The sequence below is a fragment of the Antedon bifida genome, chromosome 8 (genome assembly GCF_963402885.1).
Source record: "Antedon bifida chromosome 8, ecAntBifi1.1, whole genome shotgun sequence".
NCBI lineage: Eukaryota > Metazoa > Echinodermata > Crinoidea > Comatulida > Antedonidae > Antedon > Antedon bifida.
In genome coordinates, this window is record NC_136233.1 from 12,023,087 (window position 1) to 12,039,896 (window position 16,810).

At 29.9% G+C, this 16,810-nt stretch overlaps 1 protein-coding gene across 6 annotated transcripts in view; it reads right to left on the reverse strand.

The window, feature by feature from the left end:
* Positions 1–16,810, reverse strand: part of LOC144850003 (protein sax-3-like) — a 229,442-nt gene that overhangs the window by 76,795 nt on the left and 135,837 nt on the right. The gene's annotated exons all lie outside the window — the stretch shown is intronic.

A 16,810-nucleotide genomic window follows, 5' to 3' on the forward strand; every position in this document is an offset into this window, starting at 1 on the left:
TGTGCTTAGCTGAATCGACGCTTTTTTCTATCAATCATTGTACAACATACATGAAGATTGATCAATAAACCCTTTTCATGTAAGTATTGTTTCGGGCATGTCTTTATATGGATTATTCTTTCTCAAGAAGTACCAACTTTTGTGTTCCATATCGTATCATTATATCCATATATGGAGAATAAGTTAACAGAAATTTCTTGTAAATATTCCTATCATTCTGCATATGTACGAAAACAATGAACCAATGATTACAAATCAACCTTTAGCATTTTACAGAATACAAGTTTCCAATATTTTTCTTTAATATCAGAACTAATACTCAGTAAGATTATATAAAAACATAATTTTTCTTATTTATCCTACCCTGGAGAGTATTGTAATCTGTTTGTGTCCTGGTTACCTTATCAAAGATAGCATGTTGATTGCAGAATGGATGGAGTGATTAGAGTTACATCATTTAGAGTCAATCGGAGGTAAATTATCTAGTATTAAGGCCTATGTTTTGACGATTTAATTCTTTAGAGAACCAAAACAAGATGGCAGCTGAAGATATATAAGAACAATAAAGTGGACATTGATTTATGGCTTGGATATTACTTACTAATAACATCTTTATTAGTACTAATAACAATAATAAGATTAACAAACTTTAGCAAGGATAAGAAGCTGATTGGTGACGATGACCGAGAGAGTGGACCAGACAATTAATCATTTAACGAAATACTCCAGTGTTAGAGATTTTCGTAGGTTGACGTAAGTATTCTGTTAAGTTGTTTATCACAAACTAACAAGCGTAGCTATGAATCCGATGGTGGTACTTTGTTGGGTGAAACGTGAGGAACGTTGCGACAATGTTTAGCTGTACATAGCTGTAAGAAAGGGGGAGAAGTGAAAAATACACCATGCAATTCTAAAAATGTTGTTTTATGTAAAAATATGAAGTTTACTACTCTATTAGTACTAGCAATAATATTTTATTCATTATAAGTTTAGTTCAAATATCTAATTTGTCTAGCTGCTTTACTTTATCGTTTTGATTTAGATTTTAGCTTATTTATTTTTCTCCAATGAGATCCAGCCACTGATACCCACAGCATTGTCACTTTTTCAGTAATTTGCCTTTGGATTTATGATTAAAACATATCCATTAATCAATCACTTGACAGTTTTTAATAATTAAAACAGAATATTAACCTTATTTCAAACATTTATATAGAGCATTGACCAAAACTATACATACATAAAGTTTAAATATCGAATCAGGAACATGTCAACATAAATATGAGGGATTTCCTGGTATTACTATGTTACATAAACTACCTGATATAAGCATATATAGTTATCTATTTATTTACAATTAAATTTTATGCAAAAGCTATGAAAGAAGAAAAACATATCAAAAGCCCGACTTGCAATTTAAAAAATGATGATCTTTAAAACTATGTAGTAGATAGTATCTATTTTAAAATTCCCAAAAGAAAAGAGTTACCTAACACAACTAAATCCCACCTGTTTTTTCATATGAATTTCTTCTTTACAATGTGGCAGCTGAATCAGCCACTAGCCAATCATTACTTTTAAGTCATCCTTAACATAATGTAAGATATGTTGTATTGCTTCCACGGTCTTAAAGTTTTAAGACTATTCTTATCTTATAGGCTGGTTACATTGGACACTAGAGACACTGAAAAACCAAACTCTTACTTTTTAGACAAATTGTTTTGTCAGAAATTAAGAAACAAGGGCAGTTCAATTTTAAAAATTTGAAGAAAAAAAATGTTTTTAAATTGACAAATATCATTTGGCAATGTTATACAGTATGATGATGTTTAATAGTTAAAAATGGAAAAAAATAATGTTACCTATTTTAATTTTGTTGAAGTAAATCAAAATAAATTGTTTAATATAAAAAAAAATAACCAAATTCTTTCCAGATGACATGAAGAAAAATTTATTAAAACATGTTCTTTACCCGAGAAATAAAGTAACAAAATAGCTCACAATTATAGAGAAGTAGTAAAAAAAATAATAAAATCTCTGTCGGTAATTTTTAATACAATTATAGGAATTAGTCAATTTAACTTCAGTCACATTGTCTATCTCTGACGAGAAATAAAATCATAAAAATGAATGAAAACTATGGAAACTGCAGACTACAGCTGCAAATAGACGAGTTAAATAATCTGTTCATATTTGTTATGGAGTCCACGACAAGATAGGTTGAATTTTAAGTACAACAATTTTGCAAAATATTTATTTGTGCTCTGATCTTCTGGTAAGCAACTGGTTGTGGTTGTTATAATGTATTGTACTGAACTTACTGATTTGTGCTCTGATCTTCAGAATTATTGAAATGCCGCTCCTGCCATCTCTATAAAATAGTGTTGCGGCATGGTTGGGAGGGGATTTTCGCTCTTAATAACCATAAACCCTTGCTTAAAAGCATTGATTGATGTTTTTAATAAGAATCTTCAATTCCTATTTCCAGAATTTGGAAAATGTCATGTTTCATAAATATTTGATGCATAACCAGAAGGGTCAAACCCCATTTGTGGTTGGACTTCAGAACATAGAACAATTTCTTTTAATATTAAGACAACTTAAACTAAAACATAACATTTTTTTCTCTCCATAACATAATGCAATGCATCTGAATATATAATCAGATGAGACATTGTAACATTATACATTTACTGCTTTCTACTTTCTACAGCAAAAATGTGTATCAGTAATCAAGAAGATGGACCTGAGAATAAAGTGTATTAAATTTTAAATTAAATTCAAATTGAGAAAATAGACTTTAATATAATCTTTCCATGATTTATTACGTTCTAATGTATAGTATCTCAAACACCATCAGTAACACTATAGATATTATAAATTATATAATAATATTTAATTGGTACTTGGGCCATCATTCATTGCTTATCTCATCCTGTGGAATCATATTTCTCTCATACATTTCAAAAAGTGTTTACAATTTCTCCGTTAAATTAGGTTATAATAATAGAAACAACAAAATCACAGGAAAATGCTTTTAAAGATAGAGAAAGATAGAACGTATGAATTAATTATTGTACCAGATTACATTACATATTAACTATATAACTATTAACAGCAAGTGACTGTATTATAATTTATTGCTAATTAAATAAAGTTCATGTACAAGTCATAGTTTGAATTACTTTACCAGGTAAGTAAGCGGTAAGGAATATTTTATGCATATTAAGGGCACACTTTTTTTTATCCCAAAGGTGTACCAAAATAGGGGGTTTACCACATTACAAGAGAGTGCATCTTGTAATTGGCCAATTGTACAGATGTATTGTAGTGCCACTAAAATTAGATTTCAGTAACGAGCAGGCCAGGCATGTTACACCTGACGTAGCATATGCAATTCATATTTTATCAAGGTTCAACATTCCATAAAGTTAATATAAATCATATACGTTTTATGACATTTTATTTTTAACATATGCTTAACATAGTACATTCATGCATCACCAAAATAGGATATTCTTTCGGTAGGTATACACGCGAGGTCGTAAAAGAAAGTACGGCAAGAAGAGTTGACGATGACGAAGATGACGGACTAACTATATTAGTCTTATTGACAGACATCATATGATCCATAAATTAAATTGAACCAGGGTAGTTTTATACTAAAAAGTGTACATAGAAAGTATTTTAAACAACACAATACTGTATAGGTGCTATAGTGACATCAACAATATACACCAATGGAAGAAATTTCAGCTGGCTAATTGATGCTTAACATCAAAGGGCAATTTAATAGGCTTAAAATATGATTTCTTTTGTTTTGTTTGTTTGTTTTTGTTTATATATTAGTCAAATTGCCAAGGAATATATAACCATAAAGCGAATTCATTCACTATCCTTCAGTTCTTACAGGTGGCAATCTTGTTCACAAGACAACATACACAAGATGCTCTACATACACAAAGTCTTGTAATTACAAGTCACTGGGAAAGGAGTAATTTATATAATATACTGTAGGCATAAATGTTGTTACTGAGCTATACAGTATTTATCAAGAAATGTGTACACTAAAATGTAATATTCTTGAAAACGAGTATAACATCCTACAAATTTGACATACGTTTAAAATTAATGGACTTGCCTTTAGAAAACTGACCAGTCTAAATTTACATTCTTTAATTTCCTGTATTTGGTAAAATAATATCCTATAGTGTTTGACAGAAAACATCTGTGGGTCAGTTGGGTTATGCTAACACAAACTGAATGATTGTATCTCTCTCTCATTAGAATGAATTTGTTTTGTAACAGATAGCAGTATCCTTTAATTACTTTAAATGCAAGAGCATGGACAATAAATAAACATTGTACATAGTTTTGCTGTTTAATTTAGTGTTGTAGTATAATATGGGGTTTATACAGATGCTTTAAAATACAAATTCCTAGGTTTATTAAACAAATTAAATACAAAGGCTATTGCTGCAAGTCGTCTAGGGGACCATGTCAACTTTATTCTACTCTATGTACTGTACTGCAGTAACGCTGTTTAATACAATTATGAGCAAGCTGTTTTGGGTAATCAACACATTGTTTATTATACCTCAAAAACATTGGAACAAACTAAAATCATATGTTATTGTAGTAAATAAAATACAGTTACTGCAGTAAAAATGCAGTAATATGTTGAGATGATTCCTAAGAACCTGCTTCTATTGGTGTTGGAATAAATAAATTTCTTCATTTGGCAGTAAATGCAGTTCAGAAAAAGAACAAATCAATTGAGACTAATTCCTCTATTGTCTGACCACCCAAAAAGGGTTAAATGTTTTAAGGTTACAATTTAAATGTACACCTGTATAATAAGGTGTATAATAGAATATAACTAATAACTGAATACATCGATGACACAATGTGATTTCCACATTGTGGGCTTATTTTATTTTATTTTTTTAACCAAACCATGTAGTAAAATAGTTTTCCACTTCAAATTTTGGATACCGCCATTCCAAAAGTATTTATGAATCAATTTGTTTTGTAATAGAACAGTGAATTAATAGAAATATTTTTTAACATTGTATGCATAGCAAAGTATGGGTCACGTATTTTGCACAGTTGTGCAAACTGCTTTCTGTGAATTTGAATATTTCATATTAGATAGATAGTGATAACACTGACAGATGTGTAATTAGAAAATCTACTAACAGTAATTTCTAACTTTAGAATTCTTTATTACAAATGCAAAGTTGTGGAAGCAATATATCTGTACGATATATTATTGTGTTGTGTTTGTTACAATGTGTTTATGCGATCAAAATGTGAATACGCAATGTCAGATATTGATGACATTCATGAATACGAATGAAAACCGTATGCATCGTAAAGTAGGATGTTGTTCTGCAATGTTTGAAAAAACAGTGACTTCAGAATTCTAGTTTTTAAACGTGCATATGGTACAATAACGTCTCTCATTATATAGTATTCTTTGGAAATTTCATAAATAGTACCTTTAGTTTATGTTAAGTAAATAACGAATATGCGAAACTTTTATAAGAACCAGTAATTATCAAATTATTAAATAATTTAAAGATTTTTAATATTATTTTTAATACAATAATGTTAATATCAAAATGAACATTAATGTTTTAAGTAATATTCTGAGAGATTTCTAAATAAGCATAACTTGTTTGCTGCAATATGTCACGTAATCAACATTGTTGATATCGTATTTTAATGATCAATGCACAATTGTTTGATAATTGTATTGTGTTGAGGAGGTTTTATACCTCATGTGTTGATGACATGTCAAGTGTCATTATTCTCATTGTGCGTTAATGTATTTTATGTGGACGACATGTGCATATGAATGGCGAAAAAAAACGAAATACAATAATTGTATTGATGGCAAATGCTGATTTATGTAAATCATGTAAAATGTAAATAAAACATAGGACATACATACTGTGTAGCTCTTTAGGGTAGGTGACAAATGTTAAGGGTATCTTAAAATAGTACTATTGTTGACGACGAAAAAAAAAAGTCTGAAGAATTATTAAATATTTTAAAAATATGAGATTTACCCATGACATCATTACATACATCTTTTTTTGACATGTAAATTGAAGAGTGTCTGGATAAATAGTGAAATAAATTGATTGAACTCTTCAAACATCAATCAACATCCATTTATACATTCATTGATTACACATAATCATAATTTTAAAATGGTTCTGAATAGTCAAAATTAAAAATCTATTTAACCTTCCTTCTAGCATGTTGGCCTTATTTTCCACCAGATTGTGTATTTAAAATAAATGAAAAATTTCATAATAAAACAAAATTGATGGAAATTTGTAATAAAAAAAAATGATTAGAATTTAAATCGATTGTAGGTAATATGATGGTGATGACAGTTGGTTTATCATGAATACGCATATTAATTGTACTCTTCATTAAGACGTCAACAATCTGTAAATCTTTCATGCATGACTGCACTCATTGGCAATTGCTTCCCCTGGACATTTTTTTTACACCCTGATTGAACCTTAGTCATTAAAATCTATAAACCAATCAGTAAGCTTACCGAATGAAAGATGGTTGTAGAAATTTTAAAATGACATTCACAACATTTGACATTGCAATTTTCAAGTCAAAAACAGAAGCCAAATGAAATATTATATCTTATAATATTCATTTTTATTTTACAAAATTGACAAACGAACTGAAATTATGAAATTACAAATTCTATTTCAAATACTGTACAGTAAATAACTTGACAATTCATTTTAACTTATATAGTTTATTCCACTAAATTCCTTTATCTCCAGATTTGATCTTCGATTTGGTATGTCTAGTAAATTCTTCCACCTCCATGGATACAATTTTACAAGTTCAATATACTTTGAATAGATTTCTTATAGGTTTATTAGAGTGAAAATAATGTGAATAAAACACAAAAACCTAAGCGACAACTAGTCTATTGTTACAAACATGTTGCAAACACAATACACAGATGTAGTTGAATTTTAATTAGTCTACTACGAATGTTTGCAGCCAGAAAAACTAGGCTGTAGTTACCTTTGGATTCGGTCAACTTATACTGTTAAAAAATGAGAATGATTACAATGCCTTAAGGCAACGTTAATCGAGAAGGGGTAGAATTCCGAAAAAGGCAATTCATCAAAGTCTTATCAAACCAATCGTTTGCACACAACACAAAAGAAAATACTTAAAACTTGTGTTGTTGACCGAAGTAAGGAAACGATGGTAATAGAAGAATACGAATACAAATCTTTTGACAAGTTTTACAATGAAACCACAGGCACGAACATTTGATTACACTAAACAACAAGTTGTTGACAAAAGGCTGAAGGCAACTCTATCTCCCCAGATGGAATGTAACACCAAATTGAAAGGAAGAGATGAAACCGTTATCGGCGGTATGATCATAGCCTAAAGAACGCTTTACAAAATTCAATTATAGATCACTTCTAATTTTTAACATGTTCAAAAGAATTTTATAGCAGACAATAAGGTAGAATACCACAGAGTGAAATTAGTATTTGATTATTTTACCCAAGTGGAGAATCAGAATGCCGATGGGTACAAAATTGAAAAAGGTCGATAAAGCATGTCACCAGTTGGATAATGTTATAGTTACGATTCAAGATTCCAGACAGGAGGTTGTTAACATTACAGTATGTAGTATCATTGTAATTATCACTTTATAGTAAAGCTTTAAAGGTTTATGGCTTTAAGACAGAATGCTAATTAATGATTCTGATGGCATGTAAGGTCGCCTAAAACATAAATATACTATGAAAAAAATCGTTTTGGTTTGAAATGTCAAAATTGAAAAACATAAAACAATTCCTCTTCCAGGTACAATTGCCTAGAGGTCATATTGAAAAAAAAAATTGGTTTGGTTTTTATATTAGACACTTCATCTGCATGTAAATTGTTTTTTTTTTTATATTTATATATTTAAAAATATGCATTTTAACTATAAAAACTATTGCAAAAGATATACAAATTAAAATTGTACTGTATAAAGAAAGGTCAGTGTCAGAACTCTTTATTGTACAGGGATTTATGAAAAAATTATCAATTAGATTAATCAATAAAATTATTACATATTTTGTAATTTATCAAATGAAAGAAGAAGTATGTCAAGTAAATAAATATTAGATACAGTATTTGAAAGAAAATTAATTTCTATAAATCTTCTTCTGGTACCATCATGTCTAGTTGCAGACGTTGATGACCATTGTTTTAAAAAGTTTTTCAAAATAAAATAAATATATTTTCTTTAGAAAATTATATTATACATTTTAAAATGTCTGCCACTCATTAGGAACATTAGAAACTATACTTACTTTACTGTTTCTAAAACTGATAAATAAAAATGGCAGTATAAGCCAATTAAGTATATTTGAGGCAGCGATATAGTAAATTAATCTTCAGCAGTCTCCAGTATGTGATCTATGAGTATGTTTCAATCAGGAACATGTCAGCCAACATACATCATTCGACTTGCAAACATATTCATGTTTATCTAATGTTATTATGTATGTTTCAATTAGTTTCATGACTGAGGCCATAATTTTTGGACCGTCGTGACAGTAAAATAAACAGTTTGATAAGGGAATAAACAATAAATGTAAGCAAAACAATAAACGTATGTATGTATTACAAATACAGTATATCAAAATGGTTTAAACTAAATTTATGCGGCTGGTCCAACATTTCAAAATAATAATAATTTATTGTTTGTAGTTAATAGATGCATAGTAACTTAAATGTTCATCAATTGTAAAATATTTTTACTGATAAGTTAGATATATATAAGTAGATTTAAATTTTAACCAGTATTCTTTTATACATATTATACAGGCTGAATACAGCTTGTAATGTTTAATTCTCTGTTCTAATAAGATGCTGAACTTTTTAGTGTTATTTAATGCAAGAAGAACTCCATCGCTGATATGAAAGAATATTAAAGTAATATAATATTAATAATAATTGCTGAAAAGATTAATTTGTGACCAAATAGTGAAATAATTTGTTTGATGCACCAGGCTATTCTTATTAATTGCTAATCAAAACATTTAATTACCGCAATTAATAATGACTCATCAAGACAGACCGAGATCAATATGACTGCCAACGCTTCATTTCCATGTCAAAGATTTCACACTCATGTGATCTTTATCACAGCCATAGTACCTTTAAACTGTTATCTTTTCTCAGACTCGTGGAGCATTGACCAAGCGCCCCGAAGAAAACACTTCATCATATTATGAATGCTTGATCGGATGCTACTACCCAAAGACTGTTGTTTTCTTTAGCGTACGCGTATTTGGACATTTTCATAATTCAACGTTATTCACCTGGATAAAGTTTAATAAAATAGTAATCACGGTTTGTATTTATACCGTCTTGCCGCTAGTATACCCTTCAATAATCCGATTCAGAATTAACGTCAGCCCGACTCGCAACGAATAATTCAAATCAATTAGATCAACTTGCATTCATTATTGTTGTCGCCTAGCTTACTTTATATTAATTAATTTCCAAGAGTAATTAATGACAATAAATAAATTTGCCAATACAATCAAGAATGAAATTTGTCGAGTTTTTAAAGGTGCATCAAATTCACTGAATAGCGGAATCAAACAATGACAAGGGTGAACGTTTGTTTACTTGTTTTTATAAGATTTTAACGTTCATGTACAAAGATTAAATGGACTGAATTATAATCTTAATCAATTAACAGGATCAATCATGCAAAATTAAATCGCAAAAAAAAAGAAAAAACATTTTTTAAAGATTTATTGTTGTGCTAAAAAGCTTGTAAACCTTTTGAAGAACTTGGATGGAAGATTGAAGAGCCTTGAGAAACAGAAGGCTGTTTCATTATGAAGCAATGGCTGGAAAGCACACAGGATCTTAAGATCTTGGACTTCTTATAATTGTTTACTTCCGAAATCCAGCGAATAATCTTTATAAATAAATTACTATTTCATTTCAGATGTACTATTTCATTTCAGAAGTAATATTTAATTTCAGACATACTGTAGAATGATATATACTTTAATGTTTAAACAGGTGAATTCTTCAATTAATGTTACATAGTATGGTGCATAGGTCAACTGAAAATATAATAATCCAATACTCTAACATTAAAAGAAATATTAGTAAAGAATAATTAATATGGATCAGTAATCAAACCAGCTGTTTCTCTACGACCTTCGACCTGATCATGTAATCCTAATCTGCCATGTTGGTTCACCAACATTTTCCTTTGAAGTGTTGAAGAATCCTTATCGCCTATTATCCATCTAATTGGTTGCTAATTGAATGTTAATCTTTGAATACAATTTCTTAACAACTAACAATTACTTCTCATTATGAAGAGCTAGTGTGTGAACACACCCTGATAATCAATAAAGAATAGTTTGATGAATAATCGATCCACGGTTTTAGATAATCTTGAAGAGAGTTAATGAACACTGTTGGTTAAACATCAAAAGGATTCAATTTAGTACTTTCAATAGGTTAATTAATCATTTTAACCTGGTTCACATCTGGTCACCAACAAATATTATTAGGGGTAACAGTATATAAATAAATCCTTCTTCAAATAAATGTTAACATTCATTTAAGTCTACAATACAATAGTCTTTAAAAACAAAATGTCAAAGAAGTCAGAACCAGGAACAATTGTAGTTTCTACATATTTGAGTAATAAAACTAAAGTAGACTGTGAAACAGTGTCTAGGGCAAAAACTGAAGAATTTCCACAGATCGAAATTGCAAACTTTCCAAGGAACTTTATACAGACTGTCTAAATAATGATTGACTGAAAAGCTGGTAATTTACTCCCTTGATCTTGCTAGTGGAGGTAGCTAACAACAGAACAGTAATCTGTCATCAAACATTATGAAACTACAATGAATTTGAAATGTAATGATGTATCACACAGTCCCTGGATATGCATTCTTTTACTCTTAACCAAATACTGTAAAGTTACAATTCTCATAATGAGAATGAAGCCTTTTATTACATTCTTACAATTAGAAGGGGTATATGTTGTCACGCTGAAAAGGTAAAACTTGAATTTGATAGCTATCCAGGTATTATTTTATGTTGTAGCTTTCAGTTTTCTGTTTGTACATGGGATTTATCCAAACATATCCAAGCCAGGTCAATAACTGAGCAGGCAAGACAAATTATTAAAGGCACATGAAGTTGATAAAACACCAGAGTGACAACTTACAGTAGGCCTGTCTTTTAAAAAGGTGAAACTGGCCTGAACCATGCAGAGCACTGCTGTACAAACAACTTGTGGCTATCCAGGACTGCACTCAAAATATTTGAGAAGATTAAACATAGGCAGATATTTAACCATATAAGTTTACAAAAAAATCAATACAATTTAGAGACTAGGTGGTAGATGTAGTACCAGGAAAAATGCTAATAATTGAGACAACCTTGGGGTATCAATGTTTTGTCATGTATTGTATAATAAAAAATACATTTTATGGATGTACAGTACCAACAATTTTATTTGAGATATCATTAAACTTGGGTTTCATCATGTTTATATTGTATTTGAGCACTTAGTGTACAGTATGTATTTAAACAAAATATATTATTCATATTATTTGCATAATACAGTGTTCTAAACTCATTAATTTAAATTTTATATAAAATACATGAACCACAAGAATGTTCGAATCCATTCTAGGTCAAAATTAGAATTTAAAATTTATATTAATTCAGTGAAAATAATTTTCAATGCTTGTGTCAGAAGCACTTAGTAAATTATGCACAGAAAAGCACTGTGCCTAAGCAGTTTAATCCTGAGAACAATAGCTTTCACTGATATTGACCTTGAGTTCACAGGTTTAATGTGTTCTGGAAAAATCAAAACTCGTTTTCATATGAAGCCAACATCAAAGAAACTTGTCATTAATGTTTTAATGTTTTCATCCTTGCTTGAAATTATCATCGCATTCACTGATTATGATATTTATTGGTGATTTTTCACACTTTAGCCACCTTTGTAACACCCTCTAATACCTTAGCAGATGTCCTAGGGCTGGTGTTAATTTGCGAAACAGCCAGAGAGCTAGGCCCCTGGGGTGCACATTTTAATTTGACAATAAGACAAATCCTACACAGACCACTAGCTTAGCTATTTTAGCACCTATTTCTAGGCCTGTAGTCTGTGGGTCTAATTGGATACACAGATGCCAGGACTGGTGCAAGTTATACCCTGTCCTGTAAAATCAACAAAATAGGTAAGTTCATTGACATGGTGGGCTTACCTAAGACAATAGACCATTTCTGTTGTTGGGATTAATAATCAGCTTTACTTATAAAAGCTATGATTAAATCACAGATGTTTTTATCGTGACATGTAAAATTACATTTGATCAACATATTGCATTCATTTTTACTTTCATTTCATGGGAAACAAACAAGATGGGAGGTTTTAAGAGAAGCCGGCTACTACAGTAGAGAAGGGGGAATACAGTTCAAAGTTGAACTGGGATGATGAAGATATTGTACTTTTGTAGGTATAACATTATTAAATCAATTATGTACATACTGTAGTCTAGTCTGTACATATATATTTATAAAAAAAAATAGATAAATACGGTTTTGATAGATATATATTGATATCTTGATAGATTTGAAAGGAATAACTCTGGTAAGTTCATTCCTTTATTAGGGCAACGTGCCTGAGGAACACGCTGTAAAAATTAGTCCAATTACCAACAGAAAGAGCTTGTTCATTTTACCACCGGTTTTTCTAATCGAAACAAGTATGAATATAGTCGGAACATGGTTAATTCCATGCAAGATGAATTATTTCAATTTCAGGTTAAGTCTACTTAACAAGAGTTCAATTCTCTCCTAAAGAATTTTCCAAGTTGTTTTTATCAGAAAATCACATAAATTGTATTGAGATCAACTTTGCTCCTCACTGTTGTCAGTGAAAAAGAAATAAAATTTGTTGATGCTCTGTGTGGGGGAAGAATTTACTGTAATGGCTAGTTATTGCCTTTAAAATTCAAGCTGATGAATGTTGCAGATTCTACATATATATGTTTATTCAAGATTTATTGCAGGGTATGATATTTCCATGGTTATTCTGAAGCAAAAACATTTGTTTATCTTTTTATCCAACTGACTTTTCCAGAAAAGTCATGTACTGTAAGTAGTTTTATCCAAATGGGAAAGTTGTTTGTTTAGTATGATTAATCATGCAGAAAATAGTCTCTAAGATTTAATAATGTACACCAGTATTTTCATAACTATATAATAATATTTTGATGTGATTAAAATGTATTTATTTGCTCAATTGAACAAAAAAATGTTAGGGTAAAAAGGTGGTTAAAGGTTAAACAGAAAAATCTTGATGCTGCCTGTGTCAACCATAATACCAGATGCATAAATGCAGGTGGTTAAATGTCATAACATAATATAAATACAGCAAACTCCCAAGTGTGCAATAATGCTATACTAGTGTAAACACCCCAGAACCAGTTATCTGCTGGTAAATCTGATTGGGCAACTGATAAAAACTTGTTGGATTTAATGAACAATTTACTTTCCTTGTTAGTCGAACGTGTTGTTACCGTTTCATTCATCTTTCGTTTGTCGATGATCGGGGTTGGTAGCTTACAAATGATTGTTATTTTGTGTGGTATTCCTAATGTAATTAATATCATTGTATATCTTTCTGTATTTCTATCTAAACTGTATTCACAGTAAATAATTCTTACTATAAAGTAAAAGAGTAAAGTACAAAACAGATCCTTTGTCACAAATTTCTAAATGTCCCATCCAATTGTAAAAATTGTAAAGACATGTTGCAACTATTTCAAATATTTTCTATACATTTTGTTAGGTTAGCTTGACGCCAGAAAACTAAACATCGTTTTATAGCCTTCCCATTTAAAAATAAAACCTTTAAATTATTATGAGATTTTACAGCGGCTGATTTGCGTGAATGCAAATATACGGACATAAATGCCTTTAGAGAAAAATATACAGGTAATAAAGTTGAAGGAAGCTGAACTCCAATGAAAACAAATCTTGGTTATAAACATCAATTAAACAGAGATGACACAATGTGAAGTAAAGGAATACCCATCTTTCCAGGATTCTTAAAGTAGGGTCTTTTTCCTCAAATCTCAGTTTGTTTTAGGTGTAGCTTAGGAGATAAAATTAGCCTGCTGGTTTTGTGGGTTTGGCCAGAAATTACATAAGTTATACCAATATTCTAGCACTTTCACTGCTGGTCTAGATTGAAAAGGGCACTAGGAAAAAGGGTGTATAACATCCCCAGGCAAATGGTTGGAACAATCAAGTTGTTATTGAAACAGTGTTCATAAACTTTATAGAGCATGAATTATATGTAGCACAGAATATCAAGATTAAGAAAGATACTATTGTTTATTGTCTGAAACTGTGATTTGCGCGCTTGTACATTTTTATGTAGATTTGTAAGGTTGCATACCTAATAGTCGTAAACATTGTATAAAAGACATTACCTAATCTCATTAGGCGGAGTAATTAAAATCATGTAGGAAAAGCACACTTGTATTGTCTGTCAGGTTCAATAGCAAGTAGCCTAACTGTCTAGGCGTTTACCACCCCCGAAAAATCACACTAATTAAGACCTAAATAGAAAACTGTATCAATATAGTTGACAATCAATATCATTTTTTTGAATGACAAAGGGTGTTGTAGTATTCTAGTAGTAAGTATTAACCGGACGTTTCTAGGGGGAAAATGTCATTATTATTTGGGATATAGTTGATTTTGTTAATGAGAAAAACATAGATCAATTCGTTTCAAGGGCAAACTACACATCTCTCTTATCACAGACATTTTCCTTTAATATACTTCTTTTCCTAATTCTTAAAACCACCCACAAACTGGAAAATATATAATGTCATTTTGAAAGAAAAATAAGCTCCTGTTGCAGAAAACAAACTCAACAGCTGACAGTTTTAGACTACGTAACATAATTTGCAGCGATTATGTTCCAAATATCTTAGCAGACATAATTGAAAAATCAACATTAATCAAAAATCTTTCCTATATCATAATAGAAATATTTGAAGCTGAAAGGTTTAGGAAATGTGGCATTTTGAACACGTTCGTTAGGCTGACACATTTTCCAAGGCTAAGCCAGAGGGGAGACTTCTGAAGCCTAGAAAACACATCGATTTGAAGGCCCAAATTGAACTGCCAAAGTGTTAAGTTCAATAACATTAAAAAGCCGATGGAAGCTTCAGATCCATCATTGAAATTCAATAACTTGATTCTATAATTGACAAGTACAGTACTTATATTTTATAGTGTACCTTAGTGGAGATTGGTCTGTACACAAGATGGTCAATTTTTCCTTTTATTCTGAAAACTGTTTTGGGGATACACTGCCACTGGATAATTATCAATAAGAAACCAAATACATAAGTTTGATAAGGATAAGTAGCATTACAAAAGAAAAAAAACAATAGTGAACTGACATACAATACTTGATTTTCGAAGAAAAAATGTGTCGCCAAGAATAAAGCATACTAAAGCATGGATAATGAAGACTACTAGAAAATTATCCAAAATAACATCTAACAACTTTGTAATGTTATCATAAAATTATGTAATTATCAAAGTGATATATATTATATAAAAATAAACACTTTTAGTCACCATGGTATCATAATAACATCTACCAACCAGTATCATACACAATTATATAGCATTGTGATAAAATTTGTATAGTTGCCTATACTTACTCTATTACTACTGGTATCTTGGAACAGTTTTTATGTTAAATGGAAGATAATCATCATTAATAATAAAAGTTGCCTAATACTATTAGTAATTACAAATCGAAGGGGGGTTTTTTGGACAAATCAGAGATAAATCATGAATAATGAAGTTGCCAAATACTGGGTTACCTTACAACCACAGACAAATTTCTGATCAATTTTTGAATAATTTACTGAGACCACTGATCATATTGCAGAGATGACCTCTTAAATAACACTGTTTCCTACTAAATGCATTCATAATTAATATATCATGCACCAATTCCACATAGTATTTCCCTATATCATCATACAGTAGTCTTAATATTTAATAATTATTGATTATTTCTACATATATTAACTCTAATCTGTATATAATGTTCCACTATTAACTCTTCTTAAACAATAATTTGTAATATCTCATTAAGATATTAGTATGATAAATAACGAGTAATTATTATGATTATTAATAATAATAATAACTACGCAATTTCTTTCTTAAAATATGAATAGATATAATAACATGTTATATATATTAACAGCACACAGTAGCATTGTTTTTGTACTTTCAATTCAAAATTAGTATTAGATTAGGACAAACAAATAAATATATCGATGAAAACAATAAAACAGCTTGATAATCAAATGAAAGATATGCATGTTTATTATGCAACTGTTGTTTTAATTTGGTGTTTAGATTAGTTAGACCACAGAAGTGGAAGGAAGTGGCTAGTATTGTAAAGGTAATAAACACCTACATAAAACGCTAGTACAAGATAGCAGACGAAGATAAAAAAGCTCCTAAAATGATGATATATAAATGGCAAGGACCAGGTGAAGCAGACAAATCATTTCCACAATGACTTGTTCCATGGTCACTCATCATACTGTACATTTTCTATATAAGTATTATTAAACAATTTAAACAATAGCTAAATCTGAACAAAATTTTTTAAACTTTAATTATCTTTCTCTACCAAAAC